The following is a 27,815-nucleotide window of genomic DNA, read 5'->3' as shown; positions in this document are numbered from 1 at the left end:
TCTACATCTAGTTCCCGTGGGCATCTCAACACTAGCATCATTGTATCAACATTTTGTGCAAGTAGTAAAGAAAGTACTTGCAACAGAGCAAGGGGGCCCTTGAGGGCGGTTGGGACCCGACATGCAGTGTCGTCTATCTTTTCTCTCTCTCTCTCTCTGTCTCTCTCTCGTTCATTGTGTTCAGTTCAGTTTCTCTTTTCAAGTGAAGTTAAGTAATCTTGTGTTTGTGCACAGTACTAGATCCGAGCTAAATCCTTCAACACTTCCGCTGCACTTGACATGAGCACATAAATGGTATGCCAAAACAAGAACCCATTTGCCTCAAGATGTTTGGCTATCAAAATTGTACTAGTAGCCCTGGAAAATCAATTTCTACAGGATACTTCGGGACTTGGCATCTGTTCTCAAAAGAAGCTACTGAAAATCTTCGTTCCACGTATGTAGAAAAACCAATCTGTCGCCAAAAGCGAGAGGAATACGACCAACGACCTTCGAGGCAAGCTCTTGCGATGAGAAGATAGCAATGAAAGTACCTCTGCTCAACATGATGATGTCTATCTTGCTGTCCTCCACTATGCCTTCATCCGAAGCGGCCAGATTGCACTTCAACCACTCTCGGATCTTGCCTGAACGAGTTGCATCCAACCATACAACCAATGACGCCTCTTTGAGACAGAACCTCAATACGGTAATCTATCTTGTGCTCTAGATCCTCTGATAAAACAAATGAAGGTGCCATAATGCCCGAGAGAGAGACTATGATGGAGACATTCAATAATTACCCAATGATCCTTCCCCTCAAGACCACTGAAAGTATGATACTCTGTGTGTGTGTGTGTGTGTGAGAGAGAGAGAGAGAGAGAGAGAGAGAGAGAGAGAGAGGAAAAGCAACTATATGGCAGGGGTGGAAGAAGCTAGATGGCGGGCAGCTTCTGACAATCTCGGGCAGCCTTGGTCATGGATTTTCATCCAGGCAGAGAGCGCGGGCAGGTGGGCTGAGAATGGACGACGTGGCTGGGAAGCAGTGGTGGAGCTGAGGCAGCTGAAGACGCAACATTGGCGGCATGAAGCAGCAGGTCGCTGACAGCAGGATGCGTGCAGAAGTTGCAGATGCAATGCTGGTACCTGACGTAGACGGGACAGCAGGCAGTTGAGAGCTATGCGTGCACGTTAGGATAAGGGTAAGATAGGTTTAGGTAGACAGGCTCTCTCTCTCTCTCTCTCTCTCTCTCTCTCTCTCTCTCTCTCTCCAGCTGCATCGGGAGAGAGAGAGACAAGATCATGGTACTCTCAGGTCACAGAGTGGTTGTCACGAGGCTGTGGCAACCACTAACCTTAGTCGTTGGTTTCTTCTCCTTGATTTTTATTTAATTTTTGGGACCCTCTTTTTGAAGTCACAAATGGCCGGACATTGTGAGGCCAGTGTGAAACGATCGAGAGTTTCACACGCAGTCGAGAAGGGCAGGTCGCCACGAGATGGTCGGGCTAGTCGGCACAGGAATCCGAGTAAAAGGGTGTCTAGGCTCAATTCAAAGTCATTTAGGCCCCTCGCTACACTTATAAGTTGGTGGGTACTAGGAAATTAACTCAAAACAGACATAAGGGACACATGGAAGCTCTAGATGCACTTGCCAAGTTTGCAGAAAGAGGGGGCGCCCATTTTGAGAGAGGGGGCTGATTTTTGGCTCAAAAGTGACTACAGTGTGTGTGGGTGAGTAGTGGGTGCAGGTGATCACAGCTTTAATGGAAAGCTTGCCTTCTCCCTCGCTCTATGTAGCACGATGATTTGCTCTAGTGCATCTCTCTCCCCCCTTTGCACATATGGTAATGCCCCACTAGTTGGGCTTCTCAGATGACCATGTACAGTTCTCGGGGTTTTATGCGCGTTTGCCAAGGCAAGAGCCTTCTGTACAAGAACCGGATTAGCTAAATTGCTAATCCCCTATAGGTACACATACTTCCATAGCGAAGGATTGCGATTGCGAAAATGGAGAGTTTTCTTGCATGAAAACTCGTCCGTTTCAAAGGGGAGCTATCCCATTGCATGCGGGAGCACAAGAGACACGCGTAGACGTGTTCGCTCCGCCCAAAAACGATCCAAAACAGAAAATTACAGCCTGCTGTGTTCTTCTGCAGGTTTAGGGTTTCGCACCTAAACTGCAGGGCATTGCCAGGGGAGCCTCGAGAAAGCCTCTGGATGCTTAAACAAAGCTTTGGGCACATGACAGTGTCAGGACAGGGAATTACAACACCCTGAAATTGACCTGCACCTCACTGGAAAGCTTCCCAACCGCAAGGGAAAGTGTCCTTGACGAGTACTTTTGACCTACAGAGGTTTTTGCGCCGTTATGCTGGCCAGATTGGGTCAAAAACATGCAATTACAGCCATGGACAGGTTTGGGCAGCTTGCTGAGAGTTAGGTGAAAGTGTTCGGATCGTCTATTCGCAATAAGAATAAGGAAATACCGAAAGGGGCGCCAGTCTTTGGGGCCTACAGGGTGTCGTTGTCTGCTTGGGAGCGCTCTAGCTACCAAGTCGTGGTTTGTGTGAAGTGTTAATTCCAACCACAGGTTTATTCGTGAAGTTCCTTCGTGTCGTAAAGTTCAAGTAAAGAATCGGGTGAAAGCTAAAGTCTACTGCCCTATGGGCCGCTTGCATGGTTCCGTCGCCGCGACAGAATCACTTTTTCCTTAAAGAGCGAGCCTTGGTTGATTTGCGGTGAAGACACAGAGCATAGGAACTTGAACTTACACTATGGCTGACAGGACAAACGACTCCGTGGAAGAGGGTTCTTTCTCACAGAACAGACAGGTTGTTTCTCCTCAGTGTTTGAGCGCAGCGAGAGTTCACGGCCACCCCTATCTGTACCTTTTGTTGATTTTTAATGCTCCACAAGGTCAAGGGTTCATGACTGGGCAATTAGACGAGGATGCATTCAGGATAGAGTTGGTTGTCGCTATAAATGTGTTTTCTAGGTTGGTGCAGAATCCTAGGTTTATGGAATTTCTGCAAGCGCCACCAGTGTCACAGTAGACAAGGCAATTGTCTCATGCAGTAGAGCCTGTTAACGCTCAAGCCCAGGTGTCTCTTGTGCGTCCCAGTATGGCGGGGAGCACTCACATGTTGCGGAGTCACGTGGGGCTCCAAGACAAGTTCCTTCTGTCCATGAACAGGTGGTTAGGATGCTTATTCCATAGGCTTTGCCAATTCAGCCCGCCACGTTTCAGAGTCCAAATGTTGCATTAAATGGACAGGGAACCAGTTTCCAGGCTATGCAACAGGTTTTCCACCACCCACGATACATCTTGGGTATTTCGAGGGTGGATCAGTGTTTCAGAGCATGGCTGGTTATGCGCCTGGAAACGAGCAATATATCCCGGGAACAGTGTTTGGGAGTATGCCAAACCCCATGTATGGAAATATTGGCAAATTACTATACAAAGAACAAAGTGGCTACCGTCACTCAACTTATGGAAGTTGCCAACATTGGTCTTGCCTTGTTGAAGGGAGAGGACAGTGGGTTTCCGGGCAATGTGAAAGGGGGGCAGCAAAAGAAGAATTCAGCAAAGAAGCCCGTTGTGAAAGTGACTCCTAAAGCGTCCCAAGGATCAGAAAAGGCAAACAAAGGCAAGGACTCAGCCGAGACATTTGAAGAACAGGCCAAGAGAAAAAAAGGAAGCCTTTTGTACGCAAGTCGTTCGAGGAGAAGAAAGCTTCAGTGGCTAAGAACAAATGCTTTATATGGGAGCAGCCTGGCCATTTTGTTGCAGATTGTCCCCAGAGGAGAAGGCCGGCTGACTCACAGAACAAAGAGGACAGGAAAGGCAAGAAGCCTAAACCCACGGCAGGTTTAGTGCTAGACATGGAGGATGATAGGCCAAGTTCAGATGCCAGTGAATTATGCAGAGCGTGGGGTAAAGTCAGAGACCAGACAACACTTATCTTCTTTGATCCAAGTGCTAAAGCCAAATTTATCTCACCAGAGTTGGCCACTAAGCTTGGTATCAAAGTTGAAGAGATGTGGTACACAGCAGAGGCAGGGTTTGCATGTCCTGGCTACTCAGAGTGTGTTATGTCTATCATTGGAAAGTTGCGTCTGCATATTCAGTCATATGTGGACACAAAGGAATTTTATATCATGCCTCTGGAAGGGTGCGATGAGCTGTTGGGAATCCCGTGGATGTTCCATATACATGGAGTGTTGGATGTCTTCAACAAAAAGATCATCCTTCAACATAGGGGCAAAACTCACTTCCTGGATGTAAAGCTTAAAGGGGATTCTGCCCTTAATGTATCTGCTTCGGCTATCACTTATGTAATTAAGAATCGTCTTTTTGCGTACTTGATTTTTGCACGTGATGTTTTAGATAATTGTCAGTCAAATTTATCTGTGTTAGATAAAGAAAGGTCAGCATTTTTGTGAGAGTTTAGGGATTGTTTTTCTGACTCATTACTGTCTCGGTTGACGTCGGAGAGGCTTCAGGATCATGCGATAGATTTGGTGCCAGGTTGTAGCCCACCAAATAGGCCTCTCTACAAGGTAAGTGCGGCTCAAAAGAAAGAGATTATGGGCCAAGTAGAGGAGTTGTTAGAGAAAGGGCTGATTCAACCTAGTTCACCCTTTTACTTCCCAGTGCTTCTAGTGCAGAAGAAGGATGGCTCTTGGCGCATGTGTATTGACTGCCGTGCGCTGAATAAGAATACCATCAAGAACAGGTTTCCTATTCCCAAGGATTGATGATATTCTTGATCGATTAGAGGGTGCTACAATTTTCAGCAGGACAGCTTAAGAGTGGGTACCATTAGATTCGTATCAGGCCAGAGGATGTGCACAAGACTGCGTTTAGGACGACATTTGGTTTGTATGAGTTCTTAGTGATGCCCTTCGGTCTTACAAATGCTCCTGCTACGTTCAATAGGATGATGAATCGGATTTTCCGCCCACATCAAAAGTTTGTCGGCACATTCTTTGACGACATGATAGTCTACTCAAAGAATGAAGAGGAGCATAGGCGTCACTTGACCATTGTCTTCAAAGAGCTACGCAATCATAGGTTGCTCGTTAATCCTAACAAAAGTGAGTTCTTCTTGGAAGAGATTCACTTTCTTGGCCATATAGTGTCAAGGATGGTGTCCGAATGGATCTTGCCAAGGTTGAAGCAATTAGGACATGGCCAGATTTGCAGACTGTGCATGATGTCCGTAGCTTCTTGGGCTTATGCTCTTACTACAAAAGGTTTATCAGGAACTTTGTCGAGATTGCTTCACCCCTACATGCTTTGCAAAAGAAAGAGGTCACGTTCAAGTGGACACAAAAGAGATTTCAACTTTTAATCTCTTAAAGGAAAAGATGACTTCGGATCCAGTAATTGTTTTACCAGACCTCAAGAAGTCATTTGTGGTTCAATGTGATGCATGTGGCAATAGTATTGGGGCAGCGTTAATGCAAGATGGTCGGGTAGTAGCTTACGAGAACAGCTGTGATTCATACGCTTTCTAGTTAGAAACACCACCTCTTAGGTGTTGATTTTGTTGTCCACACAGACCATCAGACCTTGCGATAATTCTTGACACAATCAATATGCGATGGGCAAACATTCTTTCTATGTTCCACTTTCAAATTTTGCATGTGGAAGGCAAGAAGAATGTTGTGGCTGATGCGTTATCAAGAAATCCACAAATTTCAGCTATGTCCATTCCTTATCATCATGAGCTCGATGACATGAAGGAACACTGTAACAGACTTGGACACTCCAAGTTGAGATTCTACCGCGACACCACAAGAATACACTTCAAAACAGTTCAGAGTTCACAATTGATTCAGACACTGGCCCGACGGAGTTCTGTGCCTAGAGATATTGGCCCCAAAGACTGGCGCCCCTTTTGGTATTTCTTTTTGTATTAATTTGCAACTCAAAGTACAAGCGAGTGGTCGGGACTCACTCTCAGACTCTGCGTCCAGATGCTCTTAGAAGTGAGAGCCCAAACCACTAATAAATAGGTTTACAAGGGATGCCAAAAGCAGAGCCCCAAAAGCTGGTAAAATTAAAAGCATTTTTTCAAAAAATAAAGCAAAAGAGGTTTCTCTCTCTCTCTCTCTCTCTCTCTCTCTCTCTCTCTCTCTCTCTCTCTCTCTCTCATTCTCTTGCGTAGAATAAAGCAAGGAATTTTGCGTAGCCAAACAGCCCACACTGACGTAGCCAAAAGCAGTCTCTAAAAGCTGCCGTCCGTACAGCCTTCCATGAATTGCGGCGCGGAATCCGGATGTTGCCTGCCACGTCAGCATTGCAGCCGAGCTTTCCACAAGACTGGTTCATGCCAAAAGGGGTGTGTGTGTGAGTGTGTATTGGGCAGCCACGTCACCATTTGTGACATACCCCCCTCTTGAAAGCATTGTAATCGCCCTCGATTACGCCTGCAAAACAGACAGACGCCATAAATTGTCTTAGCAGACACCGACTGTTAGTACCGACGCACTAGGAACACACATCCAATACATGTACCAATCGACAGTCACATCACACGACATCACATGACAAATCACATTCAACATTCATTCGGATCTGAGACCATGATTTATCGGTAATGCAATTAGCAATCGCATCTAGATCGACTCAGGACCTCATAGATGTCTGATTGACTAACCCCTATTGCAACCATGTCTATCGAGATCATTCAGACCAAAATGCTGCAATCATTTCGTCTATCAGTTCCTGCACTTAAACAAGTCAAGAACAAATCAATTTCATATTATCCGGAATTCCATTTCATAAAGTCATACAGCAGAATACTGTCAGCTCTCAGTATCCCTGAAGCTCAAAGAGACATCAATGACTCTAGTATTCGAAAATCGAGACATCTGTTTACAAAGGAGCGGAGTAACTTCCCTCTTGTGCATACCCAGTGCTCCAGATATCCGGCCAAGCTGAATTTGGGGTTCCATTTAGAATAGACTATGCTAAACCAAAAGCTTCCAGGTAAAGTTTCACAATCTGAGGAGTATTTGCTAGGTCCTCCTCCTCCATCCACTTTGCATCCAATGCGGGATAGTTCTTGAATTTAACCAAGAACCGCCTTCTCACTTTACCCTTATTCTTTTTGTCCTTATGTGCCAATATATGTTCAAGAACAAGGATCTCCTCGTTTTCTTCCACTTCAGGTTGCTCATCAGACTCCCCATCTTCGGGCACATCACCTTTAAAAGGTTTCAAGAGACTCACATGAGATGCATTGTGAATCCTCCAAGTGTGAGGCAGCTTTAGTCGGAAGGAGACATCATTTATCTTTTCGGAGATTTGGAAAGGTCCGTAATATCGCATACTGAGCTTTGGAAAAAGCCTCTCCTTACCCTTTTTCTTTCTCAGGCGTGCCTTCTCAAAATGTAAGAGCACCCAATCATTCTCCTTCAATTTCAAATCGCGACGATGGTGATCTGCTGCCTTTTTTTGTCTTTCCTCAGATTTTTGCAAAGCCTCGCGGACCTTGGCAAAAGCCGTGTCCAAGTCACGCGTGTACTCATCAACTTCAAAAATCTTATCTTTCGTGCTTAGGAAGGGTAGAACCTTCGCAGCACCTTCAATAATCTCAAATGGCGCCTTCCCCGTGGAAGAGTGTATCGTGTTATTGTAGGCAAATTCCACCAAAGGTAGATACTTTTCCCATTGAGTCTTCTGATCCGAGATGTAAGACTTTCATAAATCTAAAACCACTGAATTGGCAATCTCAGATTGCCTGTCAGTCTGCGGGTGGAAAGATGACGAGAACTGGAACCGTGTGCCAATGTTCTCCCAAATTGCCTTCCAAAACAAACTCGTAAATTTGGGGTCCCTATCGGAGACAATCGTCTTGGGCATGCCATGTAATCTGAAGATCTGGGCCACAAACAATCTCGCTAAGTGATCCAGCTTGACTGTTTTCTTCATATCAATAACAATCCAGATATCATCGTGACCACTTTGTGTTCTCGGGAGATCAAAAATGAAATCCATTGCAATACTTTCCCAAGGGTGGGTGGGTATGGGCAAAGGTTGTAACAATCCCTGTGCTTTATGCTTGTCAAACTTGACCTTCTGGCATACCAAGCAACTGCCCACAAACTCATCCACATCCTTCTCGAGTCTCGGCCAGAAGAAGAATCTCTCTATCCCTTTCAAGGTGGTAGCAATGCCGCTGGACAGTGGCATTCGGTCATAACCTTTTCCTTCAATGGCTATGTAACGCACAATATGGTTTTCCTCATCAAGTAGCCATCCCGAATGGAGTATCCCGCTACTGTCTCCCCATCCCGTATCCGTGTGAAAATGTCTGCAAAATCCGTGTCTGTGGCATACTGATCGACCATATCCTCGAAGCTCCTATGATGTATCGCGGAAATAGCCAGAACCAACGGCTTCTGAGACAAAGCATCTGCCACCAAATTCTTCTATCCCTGCACATGGACAATCTGGAAGTGAAATTGTGACAAGATGTTCGTCCACCGCATCTGCTTTTCCGATAGCTGCTTCTGTGACAAGAAGTAGCATAAACTCTGATGGTCTGTAAAGACAGTAAAATCCGCTCCGAGTAGGTAATGTCGCCACTGAGGAAGAGCATGGATAACCGCCAGAAGCTCTTTCTCATAAATCTGTGCTGTCAATTCCGGCCTTGAGAACAATCGGCTCTCGTAGGCAATGACATGGCCTTCTTACATGAAGACCGCACCCAAACTACGACCACAAGCATCACAATTTACTTCAAATGACTTCTGCAAGTCCGGCAAAGTCAAAACTGGCCTTGTAGTCAATTTCTCTTTCAAAGTCTGAAAGGCAGTCACCTCTGTGGGTCCCCACGAGAAAGGGACTCCTTTCTATGTCAAGATATGCAAAGGGGAAGCAATCTCTGCAAACTTTCTAATGAACCGCTTGTAGTACGAACACAAGCCCAAGAAGCTTCTAACTTCATGAACATTCTTCAAATCGGGCCAATCACGAATAGTCTCTATCTTGGCCGGGTCCATCTGCACTCCCGTTGAGACGTGTCCCAAAAAGTGTAGCTCTAGTAGGAAAAATTCACTTTTCTTCGCATTAATCACCAACTTGTGATCTCGTAATGCCTGAAAGATCTGAAACAGATGTTCTCTATGTTCTGCCTCATCCTCGGAGAAAACAATGATGTCGTTAAAGAAACTGCCAACAAATAGTCTGTACTCTCGAAAAATCATGTCCATCATCCGATTAAATGTTGCAGGAGCATTGGTTAGGCCAAAAGGCATCACCAAAAACTCAAATAACCAAAAAGTCGTCCGAAAGGCTGTCTTGTAGACATCTCCCGACACGATTCGGATATGATGGTATCCACTTTTCAAGTCGATCCTGCTAAAGCACGAGGATCTCTACAATCGGTCAAGTATATCATCGATTCTAGGAATCGGAAATCTATTCTTGATGGTGATTTTGTTGAGAGCTCTATAATCAAAGCACATTCTCCAAGATCCGTCTTTCTTCAAATCAACTAGTACGGTGAAGTACTAGGCTGGACAAGACCCTTTTCCAAGAGGTCTTTCAATTGGTTCATAATTTCTTCGTTCTGGGCTCGGCTCACACGATAAGGTGGCCGGTTCAGTGGTGTGCTTCTAGGTATCAGATCAATAGTATGATCTTCAGGACGAGCGGGTGGTAACTCGCCTCGCAGGCCCTCTGAGAAGCAATCAGCACGAGTGTGGAGAAAATCTTGGCGTTCTTTATCAAGTTCAAACATATTTTTCCTATTCTCATCATTCATCTCTCTCAAAAAAATCGAGTAAACAAACAGACTGGATTTCATTAATTTTGAAATGGCCAAAGCTGATACAATAGGGACAGACTTGCCCTTAAGTTTTACATCGAGTACAATGGTTCTGCCCTTCTCTGTAGTCAAAGTCGCTTTTCTCACCCGATAGTCGACCATAGCGTTGTTCTTGTGGTACCAAGGAATTCCGAACAGGACATCACAACCTTCCAAAGGCATTATGTAGAAGTCATCATGCCCCAAATACCCCTGACAATGCAACCGAAGTTTGCCAATGACAAGTGTAATGACTACGTCCTTGCCGGGTGCTGCTAGAACTACCTCCGCTAGTGGTCCCATTCGATAAGGTGTGATCTCGAGCCGCGCCGCCAATTCAGGTGAAATGAAGTTGGCCTTGGCTCCTCCATCAAAGAAGATCAGGGCTTCTTGGCCTTTTACTTTGTCCCAAGCTCGGCAAAGTTCTGTACTCTCGTCCATCGTGTAGGGTCAGTACCCACGCAATCCAGTCCTGTTTTCATCTTGCCTTTTCTTCCACGTTCCTCAGCTGCTCTCAAACTCTCAGGCCTTTCATCGTCCTTGTCATTCTGTTCGTTCGGTGCCTTTTTAGAGCACTTCGCGGAGATATGCCTAGTTTCCCCGCATCTAAAACACTTCCCCTCCTTGATGTAGAGAGCCCTCTTTTGAGGAGTGAGTTTGGGTCGTGCATCCTTTTCTTTCTTTTCTGGGTTGCTCTTTCTCTTTCTACTTTCATTGTTCGAAGTTTGTTCGGTCCTTTGCGTCATGATTTCATCTGTGGGGTAAGTCAAACTGCCCGAGTGAATGGCAAAACCCCGTTTCGCATGACTCATCAGCTCCTGAATGGAAGCTAACTTTTGTTCTAAGCAGTGATCTCGGATCTATGTAGGAAGACCCAAGGTAAACCGCTCAATCTGTTCTTTGTACGAGATCTTCTTAAATGAAGAGGCGGGTAGAAAAGAGCTCCAGAATCTCTCGCAATAAGCATCCACTGTCCTTCTTGGTCATCTAAAGATGGTTCCAAGCAGTTCGTATGTCGCGTTCATACTCTCGAGTCAGCTAAGAAGAAATAAAAAGCCTTTTCAATTTCAGCCATTTAATTGGTGTTGTCTTGTTTAATAGAAGCGTGGATCACCAAGTTCAAGCATTTCCTTTGAAGTAAGAGGCAACCCTCCGAATCTTGGAGTGCTCTGAGTAACGCCCTCCTGAGAAAGCTATGTCAAACTGCTGTATGAAAGACAAAGCCTTCGAAGCATCTCTATAACCAGAAAATGTGTCAAATTTAATTGATTGTCCACCTTCCTTAAACTCTCGGACTTTCTTGCTTTTGTCTTCAAGAAAGTCATACTGGTTGGCTTTATAAAAAATCTTCTTCTTTGCGTAGAAGCTGCTGTCGTCAGAGTCCGAACTATCTGAAGACGAGTCCTCTGTAGAATTGTCAACCACGGGGCAAGATTTAGGCTTCTTTGCCTTTTTCTTGCCCTTTTCGAAGCTTTGCTTTTTGCTTCGCTTTTTGCCTTTTCTGTCTTCTTCGCTCGAGTCAAAGGAGCTAGAAGAACTGTCAAAAAAAGAAGAAGAAGAAGAAGAAGAAGAACTATGTACTCCTTCAAATCGAACACGCTTCTTCTGTTTTCTTGCCGACTCAAATGTAGACTGACGACCCAAATAACCCGGGAAGTCAATGCCTTTCTTCAGCTTCGTGTCATTCTTTTTAGCTTTGTTCTACGCGTCAAAAAGCTGAGCAATTCGTGCATCAACCACCTCTTCTAATTCTTGCTCTGTGTACATCCTTGGAGTAGGAGGTTTCTTCAGGGCCGGTTTGAGGGGTGGTTCTGTGGTCTGCCACCACTGTGCATGCACCTTGTCGAAGGAGGTCTGGCTCATAAATTTTGCAAATTTCGGGTCCTTCGCATTATTTAGCATCATCTTTGTTGCATCGCCGATCAATCGTCAACGCTCCATCTCTTTGATCTCCGCCTAAGCACGCCGAGGCGGGCCGTACTCCTCGCGTGAATCTTCATTGTGGTCTCTTCCTACATCTTCGGATGCAGAGGAAGTCGACCGATCTTTGTCTGAAGCCATAAGTGCCGTGTAAAAAGGATCGGATTTCCCATAGAAGAGAAATCGGCCGGCTCTGATACCATTGTAACAGACTTGGACACTCCAACTCGAGATTCTACCGCGACCATACAAGAATACACTTCAAAACAGTTCACAGTTCACAATTGATTCGACACTGGCCCGGCGGAGTTCCGTGCCTAGAGATATTGGCCCCAAAGACTGGCGCCCCTTTCGGTATTTCTTTCTGTATTAATCTGCAACTCAAGTACAAGCGAGTGGTCAGGACTCACTCTCAGACTTTGCGTCCAGATGCTCTAAGAAGTGAGAGCCCAAACCACTAATAGGTTTACAAGGGATGCCAAAAGCAGAGCCCCAAAAGCTGGTAAAATTAAAAGCCTTTTTTTAGAAAATAAAGAAAAAGAGGTTTCTCTCTCTCTCTGATTCTCTTGCGTAGAATAAAGCAAGGAATTTTGCGTAGCCAAAAAGCCCACGCTGGTGTAGCCAAAAGCAGTCTCGAAAAGCTGCCGTCCATACAGCCTTCCGTGAATCGCGGCGTAGAATCCGGACGCTACCTGCCACATCAACATTGCAGCCAAGCTATCCATGGGACTGGTTCATGCCAAAAGGGGTGTGTGTACTGGGTAGCCACGTCACCAGTTTGTGACAAACACTATGCTATCGATGAAGATTTTGCAATGATATTTGAACAGTTGCAAGATGGGCAACGCCATGAGCACTACCTCCTCAAGGACGGTTTAATGATAATGCATGGTAGATTATGTGTCACTAGGCCATTGCGACATAAGGTTATGGTAAAAAGTCATGTCCCACCGTATGCAAGGCATCGTGGTATAGATGCGATAGTAAAAGCGGTCGAGACATTCTTTTATTGGCTTGTTTTGAGGAGAGGTGTGGATGCCTTTGTGCGAGCATGCGTGATTTGCCAAAAGGTCAAGTTTGACAGGCAAAAGGCATCAAGGTTACTACAGCCACTGCCTATTCCAAATAAGCGATGAAAAACCATTGCTATGGATTTTATCTTTGATCTTCCAAGAATGCCGACAGGAAATGATGGTATATGGACCATTATTTGCAAGCTTAGAAAGCAGGCCCATTTTATTCCTGTCAGGAAGAAGATAAAATCTGACTAGATGGCAAGTTATTTATGTACAATGTGTTCAAGTACCATGGTATGCCACAATCTATTGTCAGTGATTGTGATCCTCGTATGACGAACCTGTTTTGGAGAGGCTTGTATGAAAACATGGGCACCACGCTCAAGTTTTCATCCGCAAACAAATGGGCAATCAGAAGAGGCTAATTCTATTGTCTTAGATCTGCTGAAATGTTATGTATCAGATAATAAGGGCAAGTGGGAACAGTATCTACCGATGCTTGAGTATGCGTACAACAATACGGTGCATTCGTCAACAGGCAAGGCACCTTTTGACATTGTTGAGGGTGGCAAAAAGGCTCCTCCCATTTTGCACACAAAGGACAAGATCTTCGAAGCAGATCGTTATGTAGAGAATATGGATGAAATGTATAAGAAGATCAAGCTTGCCGTGGAGAAGACTCAGGTAGAGCAGAAAAGGGCTGCTGATCGTCACCGTCGTGAATTGTTATTTTCACCTAGTAGCTGGGTACTTTTACGGTTTGCAAAGGCAAGGTTAAAGAAGATGAAGGGAAAGGAAAGGTTGTTTCCAAAGCTTAGCATGCATTACTATGGGCCTTTTCAAGTACTTGAGAAGATCAACGATGTTGCATATAGACTGAAATTTCCTGACACTTGGAAGATTCATAATGTACATTTCACGTGAGTCTTCTAAGAACCTTTGTGGGTGATGAGCCAGAAGATCTGCCAGATGAGGATCGACCAAAATTTGAGGAACTTGATGAGATCTTGGTACTTGGTGACGATATTTGGTGAAGTTCAAGGACTATCCACCTATAGATGCAAAGTGGATGGAAGAGTGTTAACTGCTAGAGTCACCAAATGTATTGCAGCTTTACCTTGAGGCCTTTGGGTTACAGCCTACGTATGCCCCAACTCAACGTGTTCAAAGGAGGGGTAATGATGGAGCTAGCGCATCAAATGTACATATGGATTCAATGCAATAGAAGTGGACACTGCTCTATAAATGCCAAGGGTATTATGCTCACTTCTATCGTAGATGAAATGACAAAAGTATGAAGGTCTCATTAAGTCATTTGTATCTATGTTTCATGACCTTTCCTGCAGATACATGTGATAATAAAAGGGTGCAATCGCACTAAATCAATTATGGCATGTATATTTGGCATGCAATCGAGGACGTTTGTGATTTCAAGAAGGGGGTTTATCACAAGGCTGTGGCAACCACTAACCTTAGTTGTTGGTTTCTTTCCTTTGATTTTTATTTAATTTTTGGAACCCTCTTTTTGAAGTCACAAATGGCCGGACATTGTGTGGCCAGTGTGAAACGGCCGAGAGTTTCACCCGCAGTCGGGAAGGGATGGTCGCCACGAGATGGTTGGGCCAGTCAACACTGGAATCCGAGCAGTAAAAGGGTGTCTAGGCTCAATTCAAAGTCATTTAGGCCTCTCCCTACACTTATAAGTTGGTGGGTACTAGGCTACACTTATAAGTTGGTGAATACTAGGAAACTAACTCAAAAGAAGCATAAGCGACACATGGCGGCTCCAGATTCACTTGCCAAGTCTGCAAGGAGAGGGGGTGCCCATTTTGAGAGAGGAGGATGATTTTTGGCTCAGAAGTGACTACAGTGTGTGTGTGTGTGTGTGTGTGAGAGAGAGAGAGAGAGAGAGAGAGAGAGAGAGTAGTGGGTGTAGGTCATCACAGCTTTAATGAAAATCTTACCTTCTCCCTTGCTCTATGTAGCGCGATGATTTGCTCTCGTGCATCTCTCTCTCCCATTTGCACATATGGTAATGCCCCACTAGTTGGGCTTCTCAGATGACCATGTACAGTTCTGGGGGCTTTATGTGCGTTTGCCAAGGCAAGAGCCTTCTGTACAAGAACCGGATTAGCTTTGCTAATCCCCCACAGGTACGCACAGTTCCATCGCGAAGGATTGCAAAAACGAAGAGTTTTTCCAAGTGGAAACTCGTCCGTTTCAAAGGGGATTTGTCCCATTGCGTGCGGGAGCACCAGAGACGCGTAGACAAAAAACGATCCAAAACAGAAAATTACTGCCTGCTGTGTTCTTCTGCCGGTTTAGGGTTTTGCACCTAAACTGCGGGGCATTGCCAGGGGAGCCTCGAGAAAACCTCTGGATGCTTAAACAAGACTTTGGACACCTGAATGTGTCAAAACAGGGAATTACAGCACCCTGAAATTGACCTGCAGCTCACTGGAAAGCTTCCCAACCGCAAGGGAAAGTGTCCTTGACGTGTACTTTTGACCTACAGAGGTTTTTGCGCCATTATGTTGGCGAAATTGGGTCAAAAACCTGCAATTACAGCCATGGACAGGTTTGGACAGCTTGCTGAGAGATAGGTGAAAGTGTTTGGATCCTCTATTCACAATAAGAATAAAAAAATACCGAAAGGGGCGCCAGCCTTAGGGGCCTACAGGGTGTCGATGTCTACTTGGGAGCGCTCTAGCTACCAAGTCGTGGTTTGTGTGAAGTGTTAATTCTAGTCACATGTTTATTCGTAAGTTCCTCTGTGTCGTAAAGTTCAAGTAACGTTATCAAGTAAAGAATCGAGTGAAAGCTAAAGTCTACCGCCCTACGAGCCGGTTGCAGTGGTTTACACATCTCATGGCTTGGACATCACTGACCTATCTCCTTTCCACTATGACCCCGACTCCCACACACATGCCTCACACAGTGAGCAGAGTAGAGTACTCCAGCAAAATCTTTGGCAACTATATATCCAAGCGACATGGATCACACCCAGAGAGCCTCTCCCCACGAAGAGACAGCACTACAAAGACCAATTTCTGACCATTCTAGCAGATGGCTTCATCCAAAGACCGAGGTACATGGATGTCTACATGCCACATAGAGCACATGCAACCATCGAACAGCTCAGAGTATCTTCACACCAGCTAGGGATTGAGGCAGGGAGAGCTGCACTTGTTCAAGAGCAGAGAGAACCTGCCGCCTTCGCACAGTGGAGATTGAGAGCGAGGAGCACTATGTATGCAGATGTAGAGCATATGAGGAGATCAGAGGAAAATATCATACATTGTTTGCAGGGCAGCCCACTTACACCAGATTCTCGAGTCCAGAGACCAGTGACAGCTGGGCCGTTTCCTTTTCGAGGCATATTGGCATCGTGACTCTCTCCTTCATAGACTATCTACCACGAGAGATGAGTGACAGACATAGCTCATAGAATTTTTTCAGCGGACCACTACAACAACACCCCCAACAACACAGAGAGGGGTCACTCTATAGCAGGTCGAGGAGATTCGAGCTCGCAAAAGGTCACGTGCCCATGGACGTAGGACACCACGACTACATTAGAGAGAGATCCAAGAGATTCAAGAGCGCTACTACAGATCTCTAGAGAAGAGGCGCATCTGAGCCTTTGTAGATCCGACCGCCATCTTGGGTGCATTGTTCACACCTTACCCACCCATGCATCATGTCTTACACCCTGACTATAGTACTGGATGGCGCTAGACTTACGATGACATTTTTCTCTTCATGATTGTACCTCCCCTCAGCATATAGGATTGTATCTTCTCACTAGATCTAGAGCTCCATCCCCTCACTCCACGTATCACTCCCCTCATCCCCTAGCCATCACATAAGATACTATCTTTACTATTGGAACTTTTATTCTTCATGGATACACACAGAACACCTACCTCATGTACTTTGATTTGTCTCATTTTGTCATTTTGTTACTCTGACTTTGTATCAGATTCACCACATTGTAACGCTTTGGTCTCATAGGTCATTTTGGCCTTTTGAAGACGTTAATAAAACATTTCATTTCATTTCTCTCTCTCTCTCTCTCTCTCTCTCTCTCTCTCTCTCTCTCTCTCTCTCTCATCATTGTCATCATTGTAATCAGTTGGTCTCATAGGTCATTTTGGCCTTTTGTAGACCTTAATATATCATTTCATTTCATTTCTCTCTCTCTCTCTCTCTCTCTCTCTCTCTCTCTCTCTCTCTCTCTCTCTCTCTCATTTTGTCATTTTGTTACTCTGACTTTGTATCAGATTCACCACATTGTAACGCTTTGGTCTCATAGGTCATTTTGGCCTTTTGAAGACGTTAATATAACATTTCATTTCATCTCTCTCCCTCCCTCCCTCCCTCCCTCCCTCCCTCTCTCTCTCTCTCTCTCTCTCTCTCTCTCTCTCTCTCTCTCTCTCTCTACTCAAGAAAGAGCACTACTCAAGAAAGAGCTTGCAGAGGTGCGATCGCAGAATGTCCTCGAAGAGGGAGAACTTCAACCCTCTGTCATTGAAGAGCTTAACACGATCAAGGAACAAGTATGGGCCATCAAAGAAGGTGGGGAGCAACAAAAAGAAATGACGACCTCATGGGTAGATGTCATCACAAAGACCTAGCAGAAAGCAAAAAAGGCCGAAAAATGGATCGAGATTGTCAAGAAAGGGAAAGGCAAGGAAATAACTCCCACCCCCACACCAACCATCATCAACCTGACACTCGAAGAGGAGCAAAGGAGACGTGTGCGGCCTTACACGTAAGGGTATGTGGCCTCAGAGACCAAGATAATGTAGACAAAGAGGTGAAAGAACTCATGACCTTGGTGGGGGTCAACGAGCAGACCCATACAAGGGCTTGGAGAGTGGGCACTAAGAAAAGTGGGAGCAACGGAGAAACCTCGAAGGAAAGTGCACTCATTCTCCCCTGCCTCTCCATGGAAGCGAAGAAAGACTTCTTGAAGAAGAGAGCGACTCTAAAGAAGATGGGCATCTTTCTTGGAGATGACCTCACCCTCTCGCAGATTGCTCATATGCAAGAAGTAATGCCGGAAATAAGAGCAGCAAGGGAAGATTGCCTTCTACAGGGATGGAAAGGTGGTGATATTGGAGCGACGCCCCGCATGACGTGCGAGACCTATGGGACCACACTAAAGATGGCAACCTGGAATTGTAAGGGGTCACTCCGTCTTGATGTAGGGGCCTTTGAGGATAGCTTTATGGGGAGAGACATCATTTTCTACTCTGAGACGCATCAAGCACCGGGACAATCCATGCCACAGGTGAGCGGATATAGATGGGAGATAGCCTGCAGACAAGAGACCAGATTGGAGCATCGAGGACGGGGCTCAGGGGGAGTGGCAGTTCTATTCAGGGAGGAACTGCAGCCAATGATATATATAGCACGCAAGGATGAACAGGCTAGGTACATGTGGGTGAGGCTCAGGGTAGAGACGGGCAGATACCTCTACATTGCTATTTGTTACTTTCCTCCTAGTACGTCAGTATATGCATCACCTAGAGGACAATCCCCCTTTGCTATTTTGGATAATGACATATGGGAGTTTTCCAAGGATGGTGACATTATCATACTAGGGGATTTCAATGCTAGGGCTGCCCACCACCAGACAATATTTTATGATACTTCCGAAGAGATGCTCAGGGAGCTGGACGTCACAGAGATGGGTCTATCCAGACTATCACAAGATGAGGAATACACTGAGTATGGTAGATACTTGATAGATATGGGAACCACACACAGATTGGCCATTGTGAATGGCCTACAAAGATTTTCGACAGCTGGAGGTTTTACTTGCTTTCCACACCGACATGGTGCAAGCACAGTGGATTATGTTATGGCCCAGCCAGGTCTCATCCCATTCTTTCAAGATTTCATGGTGGGCACTAGGCCAGTTGGAGTAGTAGTTGATCATGCTATCGTGTCTTTCACCCTGACCTTTTAGTTCAGCACAACTCCATTAGGTGGGGTCCCCATACACACTCGGTATACCTTCATGAGGGAGACGGATTCTGTGTATATGGATGAGATATACAGGCAGCTATGCACCAAGGAGCCAGGACGGCCACTAGATGAACTCACTCAGATTTTGGCAGAGACGCTCCATGATGCAGCATCAGAGGCATACCCCATAGCCAGCCCACACGGAGACGATCTGGGAACATGCCCCAGAACAGTTGGTATGATGAGGAGTGCAAAGAGACGAGGATCAAACTACAGAGGGAAGTGCTCACGGGTATTACCACACATCGACAATCACGGATTATCTTTCGCCGCCTAGTGCGACGAAAGAAAAGGGCCTATCTATCTCAGCTAGAGCGGGATCTATATCAGCTATTTATAAGTCAGGACTCAGGCGAAGCATGGAGGCTATTCCACGAGCATTCACCACCACCCGCGGTCACCTCCACTGAGACATGGGGGGAATATGCCACATCTCTCTACACAGCATCAGGGCAACCACCTCTGCCGGACCCACTAGAGACATGCCCAGAGACATGTTCTTTCGTTACTGCCGAGAGGGTAAGGAAAGCCATTGACAAGATGAAGACAAGGAGAGTGCATGATCATGATGGTATGGTAGCAGAGCACTTCATCCATGCCAGGGATATGCTTGCAGAGCTCCTCGCTATGATGTTTAATCGAGCCATGTATGAAGGCTTCCCGAAGACCTGGAGTATGTCTACGATTGTGCTTATTTTCAAGTCAGGAGATCCCATGATTCCCGCGAATTATCGCACCATCATGGTTGGCCACACATTAGCTAGGTTTTATGCATCCGTCCTTGAGCAGGAGCTCAATAGATGGGCAGAGCGAGAGGGAATAAGAGCACCAGGGCAAGCAGGTTCCAGGAGAGGTTTCTCCACTCTTGACCAGATTCTGACACTCAGAGCTATTATTGAGGAGGGTAGACACCATGGCAAGAGAATCTATTGTAGCTTTGTGGATTTCCACAAAGCTTTTGACACAGTGCCGAGAGCCAGACTTATACACAGACTACAGGACATGGGTGTGCCTACAGAGCTGATATGGGGTATTCTGGCTCTATATAGGACAGTGATGGGACGGGTACGCACCACTGAGGGAATGTCTGACATGGTCCACTCCACTATTGGAGTAAAGTAGGGATGCCCACTATCCCCGACTCCTTTTGGGATGTATGTGGATGAGTTTTCAGACTATGTAGAGCGGCAGGGAGACAGGGGGGCCCAGCTAGCAGGGACATGGATTCCGCTGTTATTATATGCTGATGATATTGTGCTGATTTCAGACTCCCCAGAGGGGATGCAGTGTCATTTGGATGCTCTGCATACATTTGCTCGCGACAGTGGATTGTCGGTCAATCTGGGAAAAACCAAGGTTATGGTGTTCAACACCACACCACAATGGGTCAGGAGGTCGGCACCCACATTTATGTATGGCAAGGAGACTGTGGAGTACACAGATGCATATACCTATCTTGGGGTAGTATTCAGTGGACCAGTGTTTTCACTAAGGAGAGCATTAGAGACTAGACTGACGAGAGCATATGCAGCTTTGGGAGGACTGGAGAGGATGTGTTCGCAGGTTCAGTTTCAGGATCCGCGAACAAAGCTATGGCTCTTTGACACTCTAGTGACTCTAGCTATGCTCTTTGGAGTTCAGGTATGGGGACCCTCAGTAGACCACCATGGGAGATCTGGTAATACAGATGGATGGAGATGTATGGAGAGGCCTCTGGTCTCTATGATCGCTCGGATGATTCGGGCTAAGGCCTCAGTACCACATGAGATTATCCGAGCCGAGCTAGCCGCCGCCCCCCCCCCCCCCCCCCCCCCTCGTGGTCGAGCCACTGACGAGATCAGTTTCCTTTATGCACAGTTTATGGGATCTCCCCAGAGACAGATACGCTTGGCTTGCCTTGGAGTCATCTCGACAACTAGCTCTACAAGGCGATATAGCATGTTGGTATGGACAGATGGCATCATGGTTCCAGTTGCATGGTCTCAATATGGATAGATTACCTCCGCTTCAATACTCCTTGGATGCACCCTCCTTGTCTCTCACACGGACAGAGATCACCAGGCTCATACGTCAGGATCTGATTCAACTAAATACCAGGAGCACATGGATACAGCCGACACAGGAGTTGGGGCACAAAGATGGCCTTCTACAAAGAGCATCTTCTCCAACTCACGGAGGACGGCTTTGTGACTAGGCCACCATACATGGACATACATGGACATACATGGATACACACTTATCTATGGGATAAGATGTGCTAATGGACAGATACGCACATCCTCGCATCAGCTCCAGATTGAGACTAGCCGATTCCGAGGGGTGCCGGCGGCTGGAGCCAGGATATGTCACCTATGTAACTTAGAACCAGAGACAGAACTGCACTACACATGCCACTGCCCGGCATATTATGAGATACGCAGACGCTTCCACTGCTTGTTCAGAGAAGGGTTCGGACCCTTTTCTAGAGTCATGAGATACAAGGATCAGAAGTGTCTTGGATTGTTCCTGCTAGAGCTGCACAGACTTAGGGAGAGCTTGCTGAGGACATCAAGGGAAAGACAGTCTCAGAGACGAATCACAGAGTTCTTTACACCAGACAAAGGAGAGCAAACGGAGCAGTCATTACAGCCTACTCATACTAGAGGTACACTGCTTGACAGAGCCACTGAACTTGGCAGATCTAGACGTCCACGACCTCGGGGGGTCTCCCACTACCGACGAAGGTTGCAACAGAAGATACAGATCACTCTAACTCGACATGCAAGACGCCCAACCAGAGTTCTGACCATGGAGGAAGTCGATGAGATCCGACAACGACCGATGAGAGATTTCATCTGAACCCACCAACCCACCTTCCCCCCCCCCCCCCTATTTCCTTTTTCCTTAGTGTCTTAGTGTTTTGGTGTTAGTTCTTTGTAACCTGGTTACTTTGTAACTTGGTAATTTCCATACTCAGACATGGTATCAAATTCACCAATTGTAACTTTTTGGTCTCATAGGTCATTTTGGCCTTTTGAAGACGTACTCAGACATGGTATCAGATTCACCAATTGTAACTTTTTGGTCTCATAGGTCATTTTGGCCTTTTGAAGACGTTAATATAACATTTCATTTCATTTTCTCTCTCTCTCTCTCTCTCTCAAGAAAGGGAAAGGTAAGGAAGCTCCTTGTACACCCACTCTTATCAACATGACCCTCGAAGAGGAACAAAGAAGGAGGGTGCGGGCTCTACATGTGAGGGTAACCGGCCTCAAGGACATAAACAATGTGGAAAAAGAGGCCACAAGCCTCACATCAATGATGGGGGTGGAGAAGCCTTCACACACAAAGGCATGGAGAGTGGGCAAGAAGAGTGAGGGCCCCGGAGAATCTTCAAAGGAAAGAGCTCTCATACTACGCTTCCCTTCATTGGAAGAGAAGAAGGAATTCTTGAGGAAGAGACCTACTCTCAAGAAGACAGGTATTTTCTTAGGCGATGACCTCACTCTCTCACAACTTGCGCATATGAGAGAAGTAATGCCCGAGATTCAAGCGGCAAGGGAGAAGGGGAAGATGGCCTTTTACAGAGATGGTCGGGTGGTGATTGTAGAGCGGCGCTCTACATGACGGTGCGAGACCTATGGGACCACATTGAGGATGGCGACTTGGAATTGTAATGGGTCTATGAGGTTGGATGTTGGTGCCTTTGAGGACAGTTTCAGAGACAAGGACATTGTTTTCTTTTCAGAGACTCACCAGGCCCCTGGCCAACTGTTGCCACATGTGGTGGGATACAAATGGGAGACAGCCCACAGAACAGTCACGAGATCTGAGCATGGGAGTAGAGGTTTAGGAGGAGTAGCAGTGTTGTTTAGGGAGGAGCTACAGCCACTACTACATATTGTACGGAGAGATGATCAGGCTAGATACATGTGGGTGAGGCTGAGAGCTGACACAGGTCGATTTCTATATATTGCTATATGTTACTTCCCCCCCAGTACGTCAGTATATGCTGTATCCAGAGGGCAGTCGCCTTTCTCAATTCTAGATGATGATATATGGGAGTTTTCTAGGGATAGTGATATCATCCTCCTAGGAGACTTCAATGCTCGAACGGGCAACTATCAGACAGTCTTCTACGACACTTCAGATGAGATGCTTAGAGAGTTGGATGTGGGTGAGCTGGGGTTTGACAGATGCTCACATGACAGAGAGCAGACTGAGTATGGGAGATACCTCACGGAGATGACGACTACACATGGGCTAGCCATACTTAATGGCTTACAGCGGTTTCCTGGAGCAGCAGGCTTCACATGCTTTCCACACAGACATGGGGCCAGTACAGTGGACTATGTTATGACACAGCCGAGCTTTATTCCTTGTATTCAGGATTTCACAGTGGGAGCCAGACCAGTGGGCGTAGCAGTGGATCATGCTCTGTTGACACTGTCCGTATCTTTTCAGTTTAGTACAGCCCAGAAATCAGGAGGCAGGTCACACACCCGTTATACATTTACACAAGAGACTGACTCGGTTTATACAGAGGCGATCTGGGATCGTCTATGCACAGTTGCTCCAGGCCTCTCAGTAGAGGAGTGCACTACTTTACTGACTTAGACACTACATGATGCAGCATCAGAGGCATACCCACACACTCAACCGGATCGGAGGCGACATTCTGGGAGCATGCCCCAGAATAGTTGGTATGATGAGGAGTGCAGAGAGATGAGAGCCCAGCTTCAGAGGGATCTTCATTTAGGAGTCATCACCTACAGACAGTCGCGGATTGCTTTCCGGCGCCTTGTGCGAAAGAAGAAACGAGCTTACCTGGCCCAGATGGAGCGAGACTTGTATCAGTTGTTCTTGAGTAGAGACTCAGGCGAGGCATGGCGACTCTTCCATGGGCACTCCCCTCCCCCAGTGATTACTTCTCCTGATGTGTGGGGCCAGTATGCGACATCGTTATATACGGTTCCTGGGCAGGATCCCCTTCCAGATCCTACAGAGCCATGTCCACCTACGAGCACCTTCTTTACCACTGAGATGGTAAAGAGAGCCATTGACAGGATGAGGACCAGGAGGGCTTACGATCATGACTGTCTAGTAGCGGAGCACTTTATACATGCTAGGGATATGCTGATGGAGGTTCTTGCAGTGTTGTTCAATCGTGCCTTGTGTGAGGGATTACCTGAGACTTGGAGGTTGTCTACTATTGTGCCTATATTCAAGGCAGGTGATCCTACAAAGCCTGGAAATTACCGCACTATTATGGTTGGACAACACTGGCACGATTGTATGCATCCATTATTGAGCAGCAGTTGAGTAACTGGGCAAAGGGTGAGGGTGTACGGGCAAAGGGATAGGCAGGTTTCAGGAGGGGTTTCTCCACTCTTGACCATATTCTGACACTCAGAGCTATCATTGAGGAGGGCAGGTCACATGGGAGACGGATTTATTGTAGCTTTGTGGATTTCCGCAAAGCATTTGACATGGTACCGAGAGCTCGACTGATGCGCAGACTGCAGGAGATGGAGGTGCCCACAGTGTTGATTTGGGGGATTATGGCTTTATACAGATCAGTGATGGGACATGTACGCACCCCAGAGGGGATATCTGACTTAGTTCACTCCACTATCGGGGTGAAACAGGGTTGCCCATTGTCTCCTACTCTATTTGGTATGTATGTTGATGAGGTGTCTGATTACATTGACAGAGAGGGTGATAGAGGTGCCCAGCTGGCAGGGACGTGGATCCCATTGTTGTTATATGCTGATGATATTGTCTTGATCTCTGACTCACCAGAGGGTATGCAGCGACAGTTGGATGCATTACACAGTTTTGCAGAGGATAGTGGATTGTCTGTAAACCTTGGTAAAACCAAGGTCATGGTGTTTAACACCACACCGCAGTGGATCAGGAGATCGGCACCGACCTTCACGTATGGTCAAGAGATTGTGGAGTATACAGATGCATACACTTACCTTGGGATAGTCTTCACTGGGCCGAGGTTTTCTTTGGGGAGAGCAGCAGAGACTAGACTGACCAGAGCTTATGCGGCCTTGGGAGGCTTGGAGAGGATGTGTTCGCAGGTTCAGTTCCAGGAACCTCGGACAAAGTTATGGCTCTTTGATACTTTAGTAGCCTCAGCTATGATGTATGGGGTACAGGTATGGGGACCTTCTGTAGGCCAGGATGGTTGGAGACGTATGGAGAGGCCCTTGGTATCTATGATCTCCCGATTGATTAGAGCCAAGGCCTCCGTACCTCACGCGATCATTTGAGCAGAGCTAGCTGCCCCCCCCATGGAGATTGAGGCGCTTACCAGATCAGTGTCCTTTGTGCACAGCCTATGGGATACTACTAGAGACAGATATGCTAGACTGGCCCTTGAGTCTTCCAGACAGTTAGCTCTACAGGGGGACACTTCATGCTGGTATGCACAGATGACTTCATGGTTTCAGACGCATGGCTTCACCATGGACAGGTTGCCCCCTTTCCAGTATTCTCTTCAGGCACCCTCGCTGTCTCTTACACGGGTGGAGATCACTAGACTCATTCGTCAGGACCTGATCCAGCTCGACACCAGGAGGACATGGATAGAGCCGCCTCAAGAGTTGAGCACGAAGATGGCTTTCTATAGAGAGCATCTTCTCCACCTCACAGGAGATGGGTTTGTGATTCGACCCAGCTACATGGACACACATATGTCTCATGGTTTGCGTTGTGCCATTGGTCAGATACGCACATCCTCACATCAGCTCGAGATTGAGACTGGTAGATTCAGAGGGATACCAGCAGACAGCAGGATATGCCGATTATGCCAGAGAGAGCCAGAGACAGAGTTGCACTACATATGTCATTGCACAGTGTTCTATGAGATACAGGGGCGTTTCCACTGCTTATTCAGAGAGGGTTTTGGTCCTCTATCTAGGGTCATGAGTTATGAGGATCAGAGATGTCTTGGACTATATCTACTTGAGTTACACAGGTATAGAGACACTTTACTGGGGAGAGCTAGAGAGAGGCAGTCCAAGAGACACATTACAGATTTCTTTTCACTAGATATGGGACAACCAGAGGAGCAGCCACCACTGCAGAGCTCGTCCCACACTCATTCGACCACTACTGGCACTCTCATCGACCGAGCATTGGAGCTACAGAGATACAAACGACCGCGACTGAGGAGAGGAGCTACACAGCATCGACGGAGACTACAACAGAAGATTCGAGCCATACTCTCTCGACATCCAGAGTGCAGATGAGGATGGATCCTCACCATTTCTTCCATCTTTGTTTCACACACTGTTACATCCAGTTTACCGGGTACCTATTGTATCAGCTGCTACACCCACGTAGTTTTAGATTGTACTAGTAGTAGTAGTATTTTGTTCCACTTCTAGTTCTTTTCTAGTTCTTTTGTACCCAGACATGGTATTAGATTCACTATTTTGTAACTGATTGGTCTCATAGGTCATTTTGGCCTTTTGAAGACGTTAATATAACATTTCATTTCATTTCATTTCTCTCTCTCTCTCTCTCTCTCTCTCTCTCTCTCTCTCTCTCTCTCTCTCTGTGTCTGTGCGTGCCCATGCCCCCCCCCCCCCCCCCCCCCCCCCCCCCTCCCTCTCACCAACACACCCCCAAATAGATTTTCTCTTTGCTGCTAGTATAACCTTTTTGCTGTGTACAAAGTATGAAAAGGCATGCAAAGTGGATAATTTTGATGGTGACTACTAGCAATATGACCCAAATTTACCGAAATTGATTCTCAATAATTTTGCCGATTTCTCAGCAAAAACAAAAAATGAGCACATAAAGCACGTTATCAAATGTCTAACATGGTTCTGGTTGGCCCTAACCACAAGTTTTCAACAAACAACAGAACAAATGAGAAAATGGCTGCACATAGAATATGTATCTTCTGAATACAATTTTTCTCACTATTAGTCACATGTACACATACTTGTGAGAAGAAAAATTCAGCAAACTAACAATCTGTTCTTCAATAATTGCATGAGAATAAATTGTCCAACTTAAACAAATCCACAAGAATGCACCTAGTCCATTTCGTAGCCAAGCCGGCTCTGATGCCATGAAACAACTAAATGGGAGAATGTTCTGGCTACCTGTATCACCTATGGACGCTCATCGGGCGAACCACCTGACCATGGTAACACGATGTGTCAAACTGAACAGCCTGTTCCCATATCCACCTTCCTGATATGAGACTTGTTGACCAAAGAAGCCTTAAGATACTCTTTAAGCTGTTTTGTCATAAGCATATATATAACCAACCACCTTACGGACCCAACAACAAGTCTCCAATCAAGTCACTTAATCGTGGATCGCACTAAGAGTGCTTAAAGAAAATGTGATGCTGGCAACTGAGCTACCGGACTCCATGAAGACCGTCCAAAAGACATGAGGATGGTTATTTATCAGATGACTGACGCCCTCCTATGCCCCACAACTACCACCAGCTGAGCACCAATGTCTTGTCAGAAGAAGATGCTTGGAGAATCAAACATTTCGAAATCTGTTCTCGAGAACCCAAGAGAGAAAGATGTGCTATGCAAACAAGGAGTTTCCTGCGATTGTTGCCAAAGTGCTAAAGGCTGAGGTGTCCCTTGCTCGCAGCCAAGAGAGGCCAAAGCACACCTCTTCACATCAATATAAAGCCGAAGGAGATCAATACACACCTCTTCACATCAGCATACAGCTAGCATATCCTCACAGCCAATAACCTGATGATACACTGTGCAAAACGCCTGCAATAGGAGGGCTGTAAGCAAACAATCCGGAGGCAGGGCTAAAATGTCAGCGAGCAGCAATCTGATAGGAACTCCTCTCTAAGCGCGTGCAAGGGCCTGGCAGGCAGCTACGAATGAGGACTAGCAGCAGCGGTGGGCTGAGCAGTGGGACATGGTGTCTGTGAGGGCTGGTGAGGGCAATGATGGGTGGGGATCAGCCAGCAATTGCGGGCAGAGGGGCATCCTGCAGCAAGTAAGCAGGCAGCAGGGCAGACGGCCTACAACCAGCCGGTGGGCAGCGTGGCGAGTGGGG

At 46.4% G+C, this 27,815-nt stretch overlaps 1 protein-coding gene across 1 annotated transcript in view; it reads right to left on the bottom strand.

The window, feature by feature from the left end:
- The window catches only part of LOC147435349 (uncharacterized), a 154,541-nt gene that overhangs the window by 9,425 nt on the left and 117,301 nt on the right, over positions 1-27,815 (bottom strand). The gene's annotated exons all lie outside the window — the stretch shown is intronic.

Source organism: Adiantum capillus-veneris, chromosome 18 (genome assembly GCF_014529385.1).
Source record: "Adiantum capillus-veneris isolate H3 chromosome 18, ASM1452938v2, whole genome shotgun sequence".
In the NCBI taxonomy this organism is placed as follows: Eukaryota; Viridiplantae; Streptophyta; class Polypodiopsida; order Polypodiales; family Pteridaceae; genus Adiantum; species Adiantum capillus-veneris.
The sequence above is the reverse complement of the archived record's forward strand: the minus strand, read 5'-3'. Positions and strand labels throughout refer to the sequence as shown.